Below are 14,994 nucleotides of genomic sequence, written 5' to 3' on the forward strand. Positions count from 1 at the left end.
GAAGGTAAATTCTGTCGAAGAAACCTCTTCCTTGAGTGATAAGATTGATGCTATTATGTCTATGCTTGTGAATGATAGGACTAATGTTGATGCTAATAATGTTCCGTTAGCTTCATTGGTTGCTCAAGAAGAACATGTTGATGTAAACTTCATTAAAAATAATAATTTCAACAACAATGCTTATCGGAACAATTCGAGTAACAACTATAGGCCATATCCTTATAATAATGGCAACGGCTATGGTAATTCTTATGGGAATTCTTACAACAATAATAGGAACACACCCCCCTGGACTTGAAGCCATGCTTAAAGAATTTATTAGTACACAAACTGCTTTTAACAAATCTGTTGAAGAAAAGCTTGGGAAAATTGATATACTTGCTTCTAAAGTCGATAGTCTTGCTGCTGATGTTGATCTTTTGAAATCGAAAGTTATGCCTAATGAAAATCATAATAATAAAATTGTTACTACAGCAAATGCCATCCAAGTTAGAATTAATGAGAATATAAGATTGATGGCCGAATTGCGTGCTAGGTGGGAGAAAGAAGAAAATGAAAAAGAAGATAATATAGCTAAAGTTTGGACTATTACCACCACTAGTAATGCTAATGCTTCACATGTTGCTGAACCTCCTACTAATAATGGTAAAAGAATTGGTGTTGGAAATGTTTCCACTTCTAATGCAAAGCGTGAAAAACTGCCTGAAACTGCTAAAACTGCTGAAACTGCATGTGATAAAGCTGCTGAATTTTTTTCCAACATTGGGGATAATGATCCCATTGCTCTAGATTATAATGGTTTGGATTTTGATGATTGCCATATCTCTGAAGTTATAAAGTTCTTACAAAAACTTGCTAAGAGTCCTAATGCTAGTGCTATAAATTTGGCTTTCACGAAACATATTACAAATGCTCTCATAAAAGCTAGAGAAGAGAAATTAAATCGCGAAACTTCTATTCCTAGGAAGCTAGAGGATGGTTGGGAGCCCATCATTAAGATGAAGGTCAATGACTTTGATTGTAATGCTTTATGTGATCTTGGTGCAAGTATTTCCGTTATGCCTAAGAAAATCTATAACATTCTTGACTTGCCACCATTGAAAAATTGTTATTTGGATGTTAATCTTGCTGATAACTCTACAAAGAAACCTTTGGGGAGAGTTGATAATGTTCGCATTACCGTTAACAATAACCTTGTCCCCGTTGATTTTGTTGTCTTGGATATTGAATGCAATGCATCTTGTCCCATTATATTGGGAAGACCTTTTCTTCGAACTGTTGGTGCTATCATTGATATGAAGGAAGGTAATATTAAGTATCAATTTCCTCTCAAGAAAGGTATGGAACACTTCCCTAGAAAGAGAATGAAGTTACCTTTTGATTCTATCATTAGAACAAGTTATGATGTTGACACTTCGTCTCTTGATAATACTTGATACACACTTTCTACGCCTAGCTGAAAGGCGTTAAAGAAAAGCGCTTATGGGAGACAACCCATGTTTTTACTACAGTACTTTTATTTTATATTTGAGTCTTGGAAGTTGTTAATACTGTAGCAACCTCTCCTTATCTTAGTTTTGTGCATTGTTGTGCCAAGTAAAGTCGTTGATAGTAAGGTTCATACTAGATTTGGATTACTGCGCAGAAACATATTTCTTTGCTGTCACGAATCTGGGCCTAATTCTCTGTAGGTAACTCAGAAAATTATGCCAATTTACGTGAGTGATCCACAGATATGTACGCAACTTTCATTAAATTTGAGCATTTTCATTTGAGCAAGTCTGGTGCCTCAATAAAATTCATCTTTACGAACTATTCTGTTTCTGACAGATTCTGCCTTTTATTTCGCATTGCCTGTTTTGCTATGCTTGATGGATTTTTCGATTCCATTAACTTTCAGTAGCTTTGTGCAATGTCCAGAAGTGTTAAGAATGATTATGTCACCTCTGAACATGTAAATTTTAATTGTGCACTAACCCTCTAATGAGTTGTTTTGAGTTTGGTGTGGAGGAAGTTTTCAAGGATCAGGAGAGGAGGATGATACAATATGATCAAGGAGAGTGAAAGCTCTAAGCTTGGGGATGCCCCGGTGGTTCACCCCTGCATATATCAAGAAGACTCAAGCGTCTAAGCTTGGGGATGCCCAAGGCATCCCCTTCTTCATCGACAACATTATCAGGTTCCTCTAGTGAAACTATATTTTTATTCCATCACATCTTATGTACTTTGCTTGGAGCGTCTGTTTGTTTTTGTTTTTGTTTTTGGTTTTGTTTGAATAAAATGGATCCTAGCATTCATTGTGTGGGAGAGAGACACGCTCCGCTGTTGCATATGGACAAATATGTCCTTAGGCTTTACTCATAATGTTCATGGCGAAGGTTGAATCTTCTTCGTTAATTTGTTATATCGTTGGAAACGGGAAATGTTGCATGTGGTAGTGTATAATAAAATACTTGTAGAACATTGAGCTTTGATAACTTGATTCTTTGCAAATGTTTTGAGGTATTTAGATGGTAAGGCTTGCTGGATAAATAAGTTAAAATTAGTAGTGGATTGTTGTCTTTAAGCTTGTGCCGTACTACAAACTCTATTTAAATAGTTGAAGGTGTAATTGGACTTGATAGCTTTCCATGTCTGAGAGTTCATCGTAATAACTAAGTTGTCATGAAGGTCGAGGGAGCTAGCGGGGTACTTGTGCCACCGTGAACGGCCCTCCTTGGAGTAAATTTTAATCATGCTCTTAATGTTGAACCTGCTAGATGTTTGCAATAAGCTTGTGAGTTCTTTTTGACTAATGTTAAGCTACGGTTTTTGGCACTTCCACCATCCAAATTTTCTAGCCTCTTCGGTACTGCGCATTGCCTTTTGCTCACATTGAGAACTGTGCATACTTCGCCAGTACATCCAAACTCGTGGGAGGACTTTCTCTTGTTCTCCTACACATAAGCCCATACATCTCCTCAAAACAGCCATCATACCTACCTACCACAGCATTTCCATAGCTGTTCCGAGATATATTGCCATGCAACATCCATTTTACATTACATGCCATGTTGTCATTCATTATTTATATATTGCTTTGCATGATTCTATACAGCTGATGTGAGTTTACCCATGTTACGCTAGATCATTGCACATCCTGCTACACTGGCAGAGGCATACAGTTTCATACATCATGTTTCATTCATTATGAGTTATTTGTACCAAAAAGTGTGTTGTCATATTAGGATGTTGCCCCTAAAAATGAAAAGAGCCGTGGAGGCCATCAAAAAGAGAAAAAAAGAAAAGAAAGAAAAAATAGAAAGAAAAAAAAGGAAAAAAGAAAAGAAAAAAAAGAGAATAAAGAAAAAGGGGGCAGCATTACTATCTTTTATCCACACTTGTGCTCATGTTTTAGCACCCGCATTATTCATAGTCATCATTTGTGCTCATGTTTAGCACCTACACTTCATATGAGAGAGTTTTCATGTTTTACTAGTATAACTATGTGGGGAACTTACACTATAGAACTTGGGTTGTATATTCCAATGATGAGCCTCCTCAAAAGTGCTCTAGGTCTTCGTGAGCAACCAAGTTGGATGCACCCCCACTAGTTCCATTGGAGAGCTTTCATACACATATAGCTCTATGTGCATCCATTGCATGGCAATCACTACTCCTTGCATAGCTTCGATCATAAGGCTTCCTCTTGTCTAATGGTCATTTACAGCTTTGCAAGCCTTTCTTCCATTTGGCCTTCCAAACCCCCATTAACGTTCTTTATGCCATAACATCCTGGTGCTAATACCAAATGCTTGCGCTCACCGGTTGAGTAGACTTCGAAACAGTTGATTCATGACGTTCATGTTTATGTTTACTTGACTGAATCCTTCTTATGTTGTGAAAATTTACTTGATGCTTGGAATGAAGGATAGAACTTCTACGCTGAATACTTAACACATCCTTAATGAACTTTGTACGGTTTCATGTCTTTAAAGCAATAATTCATGAAAACTTCTAGCTTGTTTAACTCTTGCATTATCATCTCTTATATCAATATAGATACTTGCTTTGAATGATTTGATCTCAGCTCATATGCTTTACAATAGTATGATCAAGGTTATGATGGCATGTCACTCCAGAAATTATCTTTATTATCGTTTACCTGCTCGGGACGAGCAGAAACTAAGCTTGGGGATGCTGATACGTCTCCGACGTATCGATAATTTCTTATGTTCCATGCCACATTATTGATGATATCTACATGTTTTATGCATACTTTATGTCATATTTATGCATTTTCCGGCACTAACCTATTAACGAGATGTCGAAGAGCGATTCTTTGTTTTCTGCTGTTTTTGGTTTCAGAAATCCTAGTAAGGAAATATTCTCGGAATTGGACGAAATCAACGCCCAGGGGCCTATTTTCACACGAAGCTTCCAGAAGACCGAGGGAGAGACGAAGTGGGGCCACGGGGCGCCGCCACACTAGGGCGGCGCGGCCTACAGGGGGCCCGCGCGGCCCTAGCGTGTGGGGCCCCCGTGACGCCCCCTGACCTATCTCCTCCGCCTACTTATAGCCTTCATCGCGAAACCCCCAGTACCGAGAGCCACGATACGGAAAACCTTCCAGAGACGCCGCCGCCGCCAATCCCATCTCGGGGGATTCAGGAGATCGCCTTCGGCACCCAGCCGGAGAGGGGAATCATCTCCCGGAGGACTATTCACCGCCATGGTCGCCTCCAGAGTGATGAGTGAGTAGTTCACCCCTGGACTATGGGTCCATTGCAGTAGCTAGATGGTCGTCTTCTCCTAATTATGCTTCATTGTCGGATCTTGTGAGCTGCCTAACATGATCAAGATCATCTATCTGTAATGCTATATGTTGTGTTTGTTGGGATCCGATGGATAGAGAATACTATGTTATGTTGATTATCAATCTATTATCTATGTGTTGTTTATGATCTTGCATGCTCTCCGTTATTAGTAGAGGCTCTGGCCAAGTTTTTACTCTTAACTCTAAGAGGGAGTATTTATGCTCGATAGTGGGTTCATGCCTCCATTAAATCTGGGACAAAGGATGTAAAGTTCTAAGGTTGTGGATGTGCTGTTGCCACTAGGGATAAAACATCGATGCTATGTCCGAGGATGTAGTTATTGATTACATTACGCACCATACTTAATGCAATTGTCTGTTGTTTTCAACTTAATACTGGAAGGGGTTCGGATGATAACCTGAAGGTGGACTTTTTAGGCATAGATGCATGCTGGATAGCGGTCTATGTACTTTGTCGTAATGCCCAATTAAATCTCACAATACTCATCATATCATGTATGTGCATTGTCATGCCCTCTCTATTTGTCAATTGCCCAACTGTAATTTGTTCACCCAACATGCTATTTATCTTATGGGAGAGACACCTCTAGTGAACTGTGGACCCCGGTCCATTCTTTTACATCGAATACAATCTACTGCAATACTTGTTCTATTGTTCTCTGCAAACATTCATCATCCACACTATACATCTAATCCTTTGTTACAGCAAGCCGGTGAGATTGACAACCTCACTGTTTTGTTGGGGCAAAGTACTTTGGTTGTGTTGTGCAGGTTCCACATTGGCGCCGGAATCCCTGGTGTTGCGCCGCACTACATCTCGCCGCCATCAACCTTCAACGTGCTTCTTGGCTCCTACTGGTTCGATAAACCTTGGTTTCTTACTGAGGGAAAACTTGCCGCTGTACGCATCACACCTTCCTCTTGGGGTTCCCAACGGACGCGTGCTGTACGCGTATCAATGCTTATCCTTCTGAAGCTCAAACTATTGTTGTGTCACAGCGTGTTCTTAATATGCAGTCAAGTACATCTACTCAGCGCTGCAATTTGTTTCAAACAAAGGCACTTGTTGGTCCTGATAAAGCTTGCAAGGTCATTATTGATGGCGGGAGTTGTCGCAATTTAGCAAGCAAAGAGTTATGTGCCAAGTTGAAACTGAAGTATCTACCGCACCCGCATCCCTATTATATTCAGTGGTTGAGAAATAATGGTGAGATGAAGGTGAGCCACATGGTGCGTGTTGATTTTGAGATTGGACCGTATAAGGATTCCATTGATTTTGATGTGGTTCCTATGACGGTTTGTCACCTGCTGTTGGGCCGGCTATGGCTCTATGACCGTTTTGTGCAACACAATGGCCGCTCCAATACATATCACTTGGAGTTCAAGGGCAAGAAAATTAACTTACAGCCTATGTCACCACAGCAAATTGTCAATGAGTCTCGTCAGAAGATTGAAATAAACTTAGAGGATGCATCCATAGATAGGCGAGAGAATTGTAATTCCGTGAGTGATATAACGAAAAGTGAGAGAGTGAATTCCTTAGTCTCATTAGCACCAAACAAGACATGAGAGAATTTAGTGAGGATCCTACAGCCATGCCTCTTGTGCTCATGTACAGGGGTACGGTTTTGGTTTCTAACGACATGACCCATCTTTCTCTTGGTGTTTCTAATGTTTTGCAGGAATTTGGTGACGTGTTTCCGGAGGAGGTACCCACAGGACTACCACCATTGCGAGGTATTGAGCATCAAATCGACTTGATCCTCGGAGCTTTGCTGCCCAATAGGGCGTCATATAGGACAAATCCCGAAGATACGAAGGAGATACAGAAGTAAGTACAAGCGCTACTCGACAAAGGTTATATCCGCATAAGCCTTAGTCCTTGTGATGTTCCTGTTATTCTAGTTCCTAAGAAAGATGGTACATGGCGTATATTTGTAGATTGTAGAGCGATAAACAACATTACTATTTGATATCGTCATCATATTCCCCGTTTAGAGGATATGCTAGATGAATTGAGTGGTGCTGCTGTTTTCTCTAAAATTGATTTGCGTAGTGGTTATTATCAAATTAGGATGAAAGAAGGGGATGAATGGAAAACAGCCTTTACAACAAAATTTAGTTTATATGAGTGGTTAGTAATGCCTTTTGGTTTGACTAATGCACCTAGCACTTTCATGAGACTGATGAACCATGTTTTGCGTGATTTTATTGGCAAATTTGTGGTTGTGTACTTTGATGACATATTAATCTACAGCCGCAATGAATCTGATCATAGTATACATATTCGACATGTTTTGCAAGTGTTGTGTGATAATAAACTCTATGGTAATCTTCAGAAGTGCACATTTTGCAAAGATAAGGTCATATTTCTGGAAGCAAATTTGGTGCACATGAGCACCAGTGCTCTCAGTTTTTAAAATATTTAAAAACTGAATTTCTGCATTTCAAAAAATCATCACATTTATTCCATGAATACATACACATATTCTAAATATTCATGCAAAGTTTCGGTAGAAATTGCATTCTATTTTGAGCTACAAGAAAAAAAAAATTTGTGGCTACGTATAGAGGTATATATTTGTCAGAAATTTACCTTTTTTGTATAGCTTAAAATATAACATATTTTTCTTCAAAATTTCTACCGTACCTTCAGAATGTTTATATGTATGTGGGTATTTAATTTCATATTTTTTCAAATCCAAAAATATGATTTTTAAAAATCAAGAGCACTGGTACTCATGTGTCAAATACAATTTTCGCATATTTCTGGGTTATGTTGTCCCTCAGTATGGAGTAGAGGTAGATGTATCTAAAATTGAAACTATTTAAAATTTGCCTACTCCCATGAATGTGAGTCAAGTAAGAAGTTTTCATGGTCTTGCTGGGTTTTATAGAAGATTTGTGCCCAATTTTAGTACTATTGCTGCACCTTTGAATGAATTGACTAAAAAAGGTGTTGCTTTTGAGTGGGGCGTTGTCCAAGATCATGCTTTTGATGAACTTAAGAGATTGTTAACTTCTGCACCGTTGCTTGCACTTCCTGATTTCAATAAGCAATTTGAGATTGAATGTGATGCTAGTGGTATTGGAATTGGTGTTGTGTTGATGCAAGAGGGTCGCCCAATTGCATATTTTTCTGAGAAACTTTCTGGTACTAAGTTGAACTATCCTATATATGATAAAGAATTGTATGCCTTAATTAGAGTTCTTGAGGCTTGGCAACATTATTTGTGGCCAAAAGAATTTATCATACATTCTGATCATGAAGCTTTGAAATATATGAAAGTCCAATCTACTTTGCATAGGCGTCTTGCTAAGTGGGTTGAGTTCATTGAGTCTTTTCCATATATTATTAAGCATAAGAAGGGAAAAGATAATATTGTTGCTAATGCTCTATCTAGGAAAACTATGCTATTAACTCATCTTGATGTTAAAATTCCTGGATTAGAAGTACTATGTGATTTGTACGCCACTGATCAAGATTTTGCTGAATCATATCGCTTGTGTGCTATTGGTAAAGCATGGGAGAAACATCACATACATGATGGGTTCTTGTTTAGAGCTAACAAACTATGTGTTCCAGAATCGTCTGTGTGTTTGCTTTTATTGCTGGAATCACATGCTGGAGGTTTGATGAGTCACTTTGGGCGTGAGAAGACGCTACTCATGCTCGCTGGTCACTTCTATTGGCCAAAGATGAGGCAAGATGTGGACATGTATGTGAAGAGGTGCATTACTTGCAACAAGTCCAAATCCAAGCTGAAGCCTCACGGTTTGTATACTCCTTTACCAACACCTACTACACCATGGGAAGATATTAGTATGGATTTTGTGTTAGGTTTGCCGCGTACTAAAAGAGGCCATGATTCTATATTTGTGGTAGTGGACAGATTTTCTAAGATATCACATTTTATTGCCTGCCACAAGAGCGACGATGCGTCGCATATTGCTAACCTGTTTTTCAGGGAGATTGTACGACTACATGGAGTCCCGAAGACTATTGTTTCTGATCGTGATGTGAATTTCATGAGCTACTTCTGGAAGACACTTTGGAGAAAGCTAGGGATAAAGCTACTTTTCAGTACTACTTGTCATCCCCAAACTGATGGTCAAACTGAAGTGGTGAATAGAACTTTGTCACAACTTTTGAGATCCATGATCAAGAAGAACCTGAAGGAGTGGGAAGAGTGTTTGCCGCATGTGGAGTTTGCTTACAACAGGGCGGTACATTCTAGCACAGAGCTGTGTCCTTTTGAGGTGGTGTATGGTTTCAAACCCATTACTCCACTTGACTTGTTGCCTTTGCCCATACATGAGAGAGTTAATATGGAGGCATCCAAGAGGGAAGATTTTGTACGGAAGATACATGTGAAGACTAAAGAGTTGATAGAAAAGAAGGGCAAGAGCAATGCTGCAAGGATGAACAAGAAGCGCAAGGAGATGTTGTTCAAGCCCGGTGATATTGTCTGGGTACATTTTTGCAAGGATAGGTTCCCAAAGATGCGGAAGTCCAAGTTGCTTCCTCGTGGTGCTGGTCCTTACAAAGTACTTTCCAAGAGCAACGATAATGCATACTCGATAGATCTTCCACTTAATGAGTTTGGTGTCAGTATTTCTTTCAATGTTGCTGATTTGACACCATATGACGGAGAAGACCTTGGAGCATTGATACGTCCCAAACGTATCTATAATTTCTTATGTTCCATGCTAGTTTTATGACAATACTCACATGTTTTATATACACTTTATATCGTTTTTATGAATTTTCCGAAACTAACCTATTAACAAGATGCCGAAGTGCCAGTTCCTGTTTTCTGCTGTTTTTGGTTCCAGAAAGGCTGTTCGGGCAATATTCTCGGAATTCGACGAAACAAAATCCCACAATCTTATATTTCACCGAGGATTCCAGAACACCGAAGAGGAGTCAAGGAAGGGCAGCAGGGGACCCACACCATATGGCGGCGTGGGTGGCCCCCTGGCCGCGCCGACCTATGGGGAGGGAGCCCCCTGGCTCCTCTGACTCCGCCTCTTCGCCTATATAATCCCTCGCGACGTAAAAACCCTACAACAATTGACGAAATCCCAGAAAGACTCTAGGGACCCCGCCGCCATCGCGAAACTCCGTTTCGGGGGACAGAAGTCTCTGTTCCGGCACGCTGCCGGGACGGGGAATTGCCCCCGGAGTCATCTCCATCGACACCACCGCCATCTTCATCGCCATTGCTGTCTCCCATGATGAGGAGGGAGTAGTTCTCCCCCGAGGCTGAGGGCTCTACCGGTAGCTATGTGGTTCATCTCTCTCTCCCATGGTGTGATCTTTATGTGATCATGAGCTTTGTATCACTATTAATCTATGTGCTACTCTAGTGATGTTATTAAAGTAGTCTATTCCTCCTCCATGATGTAATGTTGACAGTGTGTGCATCATGTAGTACTTGGCGTAGGTTATGATTGTAATTTCTTGTAGATTATGAAGTTAACTATTACTATGATAGTATTGATGCGATCTATTCCCCCTTTCATAGCTATTGTTGACAGTGTGTATGCTATGTTAGTACTCGGTCTAAATTGCAACGGTCTATTATGCACTCTAGAGGTTACTTTAATATGAACTCCGGATGTTGTGGAGCTTGTTTACTCCGGCTTGAGGTGTGCTTTTATAGCCCTACACAATGAATGGTGTTTGTTATCCAACAAGAGAGTGTAGAAAGTAGCATTTATTTATTCAGTTATGTGATCAATGTTGAGAGTGTCCACTAGTGAAAGTATGATCCCTAGGCCTTGTTTCTAAGCATTGAAACACCGTTTCCAACAAGTTCTGTTACATGTTTGCTTGCTGCCATCTTTATTTTAGATTGCAATTACTACTTACAATCATCCATATTACTTGTATTTCACTATCTCTTCGCCGAACTAGGGCACCTATACATCTAACAAGTGTATTAGGTGTGTTGGGGACACAAGAGACTTCTTGTATCGTAATTGCAGGGTTGCTTGAGAGGGATATCTTTGACCTCTACCTCCCTGAGCTCGATAAACCTTGGGTGATTCACTTAAGGGAAACTTGCTGCTGTTCTACAAACCTCCGCTCTTGGAGGCCCAACACTGTCTACAGGAATAGAAGCGTGCGTAGACATCAAGCTATTTTCTGGCGCCGTTGCTGGGGAGGTAAGGTAAAAGGTATTCACATCCTCCGACTACTAAGCTATTTCCTAGCACTGTTGGCGGTGTGTGAGTGCTCGAAGCTATTTCCTTTAGATCCTGCAATTATATCTTTTTGTTTCTTGTTTTTATTTTCACTAGTTAGGCTTAATGGAAAACAACAACAAAAATTAGAGATCTTTATGAACTTTATATTGAATTAGGACATGATGTGTTTGAAGAGAGAATTAAAAAACCCATGGAACTTTGTTTGCAAAATAGTTGTAGCAATGTTATTAGCATGAACTCTTTGAACACTATTATTGCTAATGCTATGGAAAATTCTAAGCTTGGGGAAGCTGGTTTTGATGAGCATGATATTTTTAGTGCCCCAAGCATGGAGGAGAAAATTTTCTTTGATGATACTTTGCCTCCCATTTATGATGATTATAATGATAGTGGTATTTTGGTGCCACCTACTATGGAGGATAAAGTTTATTATGATTATATCATGCCTGCAATTTATGATGATTACAATGATGGTTGTGATAGTTTTACTCCCACTATTACTAATAAAATTGATTATGCTTATGTGGAGAGTAATGATACTTTTATGCATGTGAATAAGAATGCTTTATGTGATAGTTATATTGTTGAGTTTGTTCATGATGCTACTGAAAGTTATTATGAGAGAGGGAAACATGGTTATATGCATCTTAATAATATTAAGTTTCCCCTCTTTATGTTGAGAATCTTGAAGTCGCGCTTGTGTTGCCTTTCTATGATTGTTGCGTTATGCTTACATGACTTGTTTATTTACAAGATTCCTTTACATAGGAAGTGGGTTAGGCTTAAATTTATTTCATACTTGCTTTTTGATGCTCTCTTTGCTTCAACTCTCATCCTTATGAGAGCATCATTAAAATTACCGAGCCCATCTTAATGGCTATAAAGAAAGCACTTCTTGGGAGATAACCCATGTTTTTATTTTGCTACTGTTTTGTTGTGTCTTGGAAGTTGTTACTACTGCAGGACCCTCTCCTTATCTTTATTTTATTGCACTGTTGTGCCAAGTAAAGTCTTTGATAGTAAGGTTGATACTAGATTTGGATTACTGCGCAGAAACAGATTTCTTGCTATCACGAATTTGAGTAGGCCTCTCTGTAGGTAACTCAGAAAAATCTGCCAATTTTCGTGTGTGATTCCCAGATAGGTACGCAACTTTCATTCAATTTGAGCTTTTTCATCTGAGCAAGTTAAGTGCCCCTAAAAAATTCGTCTTTACGGACTGTTCTGTTTTGACAGATTCTGCCTTTTTATTTCGCATTGCCTCTCTTGCTATGTTGAATGGATTTCTTTGTTCCATTAACTTACAGTAGCTTTGAGCAATGTCCAGAAGTGTTAATAATGATTATGTCACCTCTGAATATGTGAATTTTTGATTATGCACTAACCCTCTAATGAGTTTGTTTTGAGTTTGGTGTGGAGGAAGTTTTCAAGGGTCAAGAGAGGAGGATGATATATGATCAAGAAGAGTGAATAGTCTAAGCTTGGGGATGCCCACGTGGTTCATCTCTGCATATTTCAAGAAGACTCAAGCATCTAAGCTTGGGGATGCCCAAGGCATCCCCTTCTTCATCGACAACTTATCAGGTCACCTCTAGTGAAACTATATTTTTATTCCGTCACATCTTATGTGCTTTACTTGGAGCGTCTGTATGTTTTTGTTTTTTTTTGAATAAAATCGGATCCTAGCATTCTTTGTTTGGGAGAGAGACACGCTCCGCTGTTTCATATGAACACTGGTGTTCTTAGCTTACTTTTAATGTTCATGGCGAAGGTTGAAACTGCTTCGTTCATTGTTATATGGTTGGAAACAGAAAATGCTTCATGTGGTAATTGGTATATGGTCTTGAATAATTTGATACTTTGCAATTGTTTTGCTCAAATAGATCATGTTTAAGCTCTTGCGCGCATCATGTACTTTGCACCTATTAATGAAGAACTACCATAGAGTTTGTTGAAATTTGGTTTGCATGATTGGTCTCTCTAAAGTCTAGATATTTTCTGGTGAAGTGTTTGAACAACAAGGAAGACAGTGTAGAGTCTTATAATGCTTGCAATATGTTCTTATGTAAGTTTTGTTGTACCGGTTCATACTTGTGTTTGCTTCAAACAACCTTGCTAGCCCAAAGCCTTGTACTGAGAGGGAATTCTTCCCGTGCATCCAAATCCTTGAGCCAAAACCTATGCCATTTGTGTCCACCATACCTACCTACTATGTGGTATTTCTCTGCCATTACAAAGTAAATTACTTGAGTGCTACCTTTAAAATTTCATTCTTTGTCTTTGCAATATATAGCTCATGGAAAAGTAGCCTTAAAAACTATCGTGGTAAAGAATATGTAGCTTATGTATCTTATTTCTTATAAGTTGCTTGTTGAGCGGTAACCATGTTTCTGGGGACGCCATCAACTATCACACTTTTGTTGAATATCATGTGAGTTGCTATGCATGTTCATCTTGTCTGAAGTAAGGGTAATTTATCATGATTAAATGGTTTGAGTATGCATATTGTTAGAGAAGAACATTGGGCCGCCAACCAAAGCCATGTATCATGGTGGAAGTTTCAGTTTGGACATTAATCCTCAATCTCTTATGAGAATATTATCTGTTGTTGAATGCTTATGCATTAAAGAGGAGTCCATTATCTATTTTCTATGTTGTCCCGGTATGGATGTCCTCAAGTTGAGATCTATCAAAAACGAGAAATCAAATGCGATCTATCTCCTTGGACCTTTGTACAGGCGGCATAGAGGTACCCCTTTGTGACACTTGGTTGAAACATATGTAATGCAATGATAATCCATGGAAATCCAAGCTAATTAGGACAAGGTGCGAGCACTATTGGTATTCGATGCATGAGGCTTGCAACTTATAGGATGTCTTATGCATAACGCATATGAGTTATTACTACCGTTGACAAAATTGTTTCTATGTTTTCAAAATGAAAAGCTCTAGCACAAAAATAGTAATCCATGCTTCCCTCTGCGAAGGGCCTTTCTTTTACTTTATGTTGAGTCAGTTTACCTACTTCTTTCTATCTTAGAAGCAAACACTTGTGTCAACTGTGTGCATTGATTCCTACATACTTGCTTATTTGCATTCATCATATTACTTTGTGTTGAAAATTATCCATGAGATATACATGTTGAAGTTGAAAGCAACCGCTGAAACTTATATCTTCCTTTGTGTTGCTTCAAAACTTTCTACTAAGAATTTATTGCTTTATGAGTTAACACCTATGCAAGTCTTATTGATGCTTTTCTTGAAAGTACTATTCATGAAAAGTCTTTGCTATATGATTCAGTTGTTTAGTCATTGTCTTTACCATTGCTTCGAATCACTTCATTCATCTCATATGCTTTACAATAGTATTGATTAAGATTATGATAGCATGTCACTTCAGAAATTATCCTTGTTATCGTTTACCTACTCGAGGGCGAGTAGGAACTAAGCTTGGGGATGCTTGATACGTCTCAAACGTATCTATAATTTCTTATGTTCCATGCTAGTTTTGTGACAATACTCACATGTTTTATATACACTTTATATCGTTTTTATGCATTTTCCGAAACTAACCTATTAACAAGATGCCGAAGTGCCAGTTCCTGTTTTCTGCTGTTTTAGGTTTCAGAAAGGCTGTTCGGGCAATATTCTTGGAATTCGACGAAACAAAAGCCCACGATCTTATATTTCACGGAGGGTTCCAGAACACCGAAGAGGAGTCAAGGAAGGGCAGCAGGGGACCTACACCATATGGCGGCGCGGGTGGCCCCTGGCCGCGCCAACCTATGGGGAGGGAGCCCCCTGGCTCCTCCGACTCCGCCTCTTCGCCTATATAATCCCTCGCGACGTAAAAACCCTACAACAATTGACGAAACTCCAGAAAGACTCCAGGGACGCCGCCGCCATCGCGAAACTCCGTTTTGGGGGACAGAAGTCTCTGTTCCGGCACGCTGCCGGGATGGGGA

The sequence above is a fragment of the Lolium perenne genome, chromosome 2, assembly GCF_019359855.2.
Source record: "Lolium perenne isolate Kyuss_39 chromosome 2, Kyuss_2.0, whole genome shotgun sequence".
NCBI lineage: Eukaryota > Viridiplantae > Streptophyta > Magnoliopsida > Poales > Poaceae > Lolium > Lolium perenne.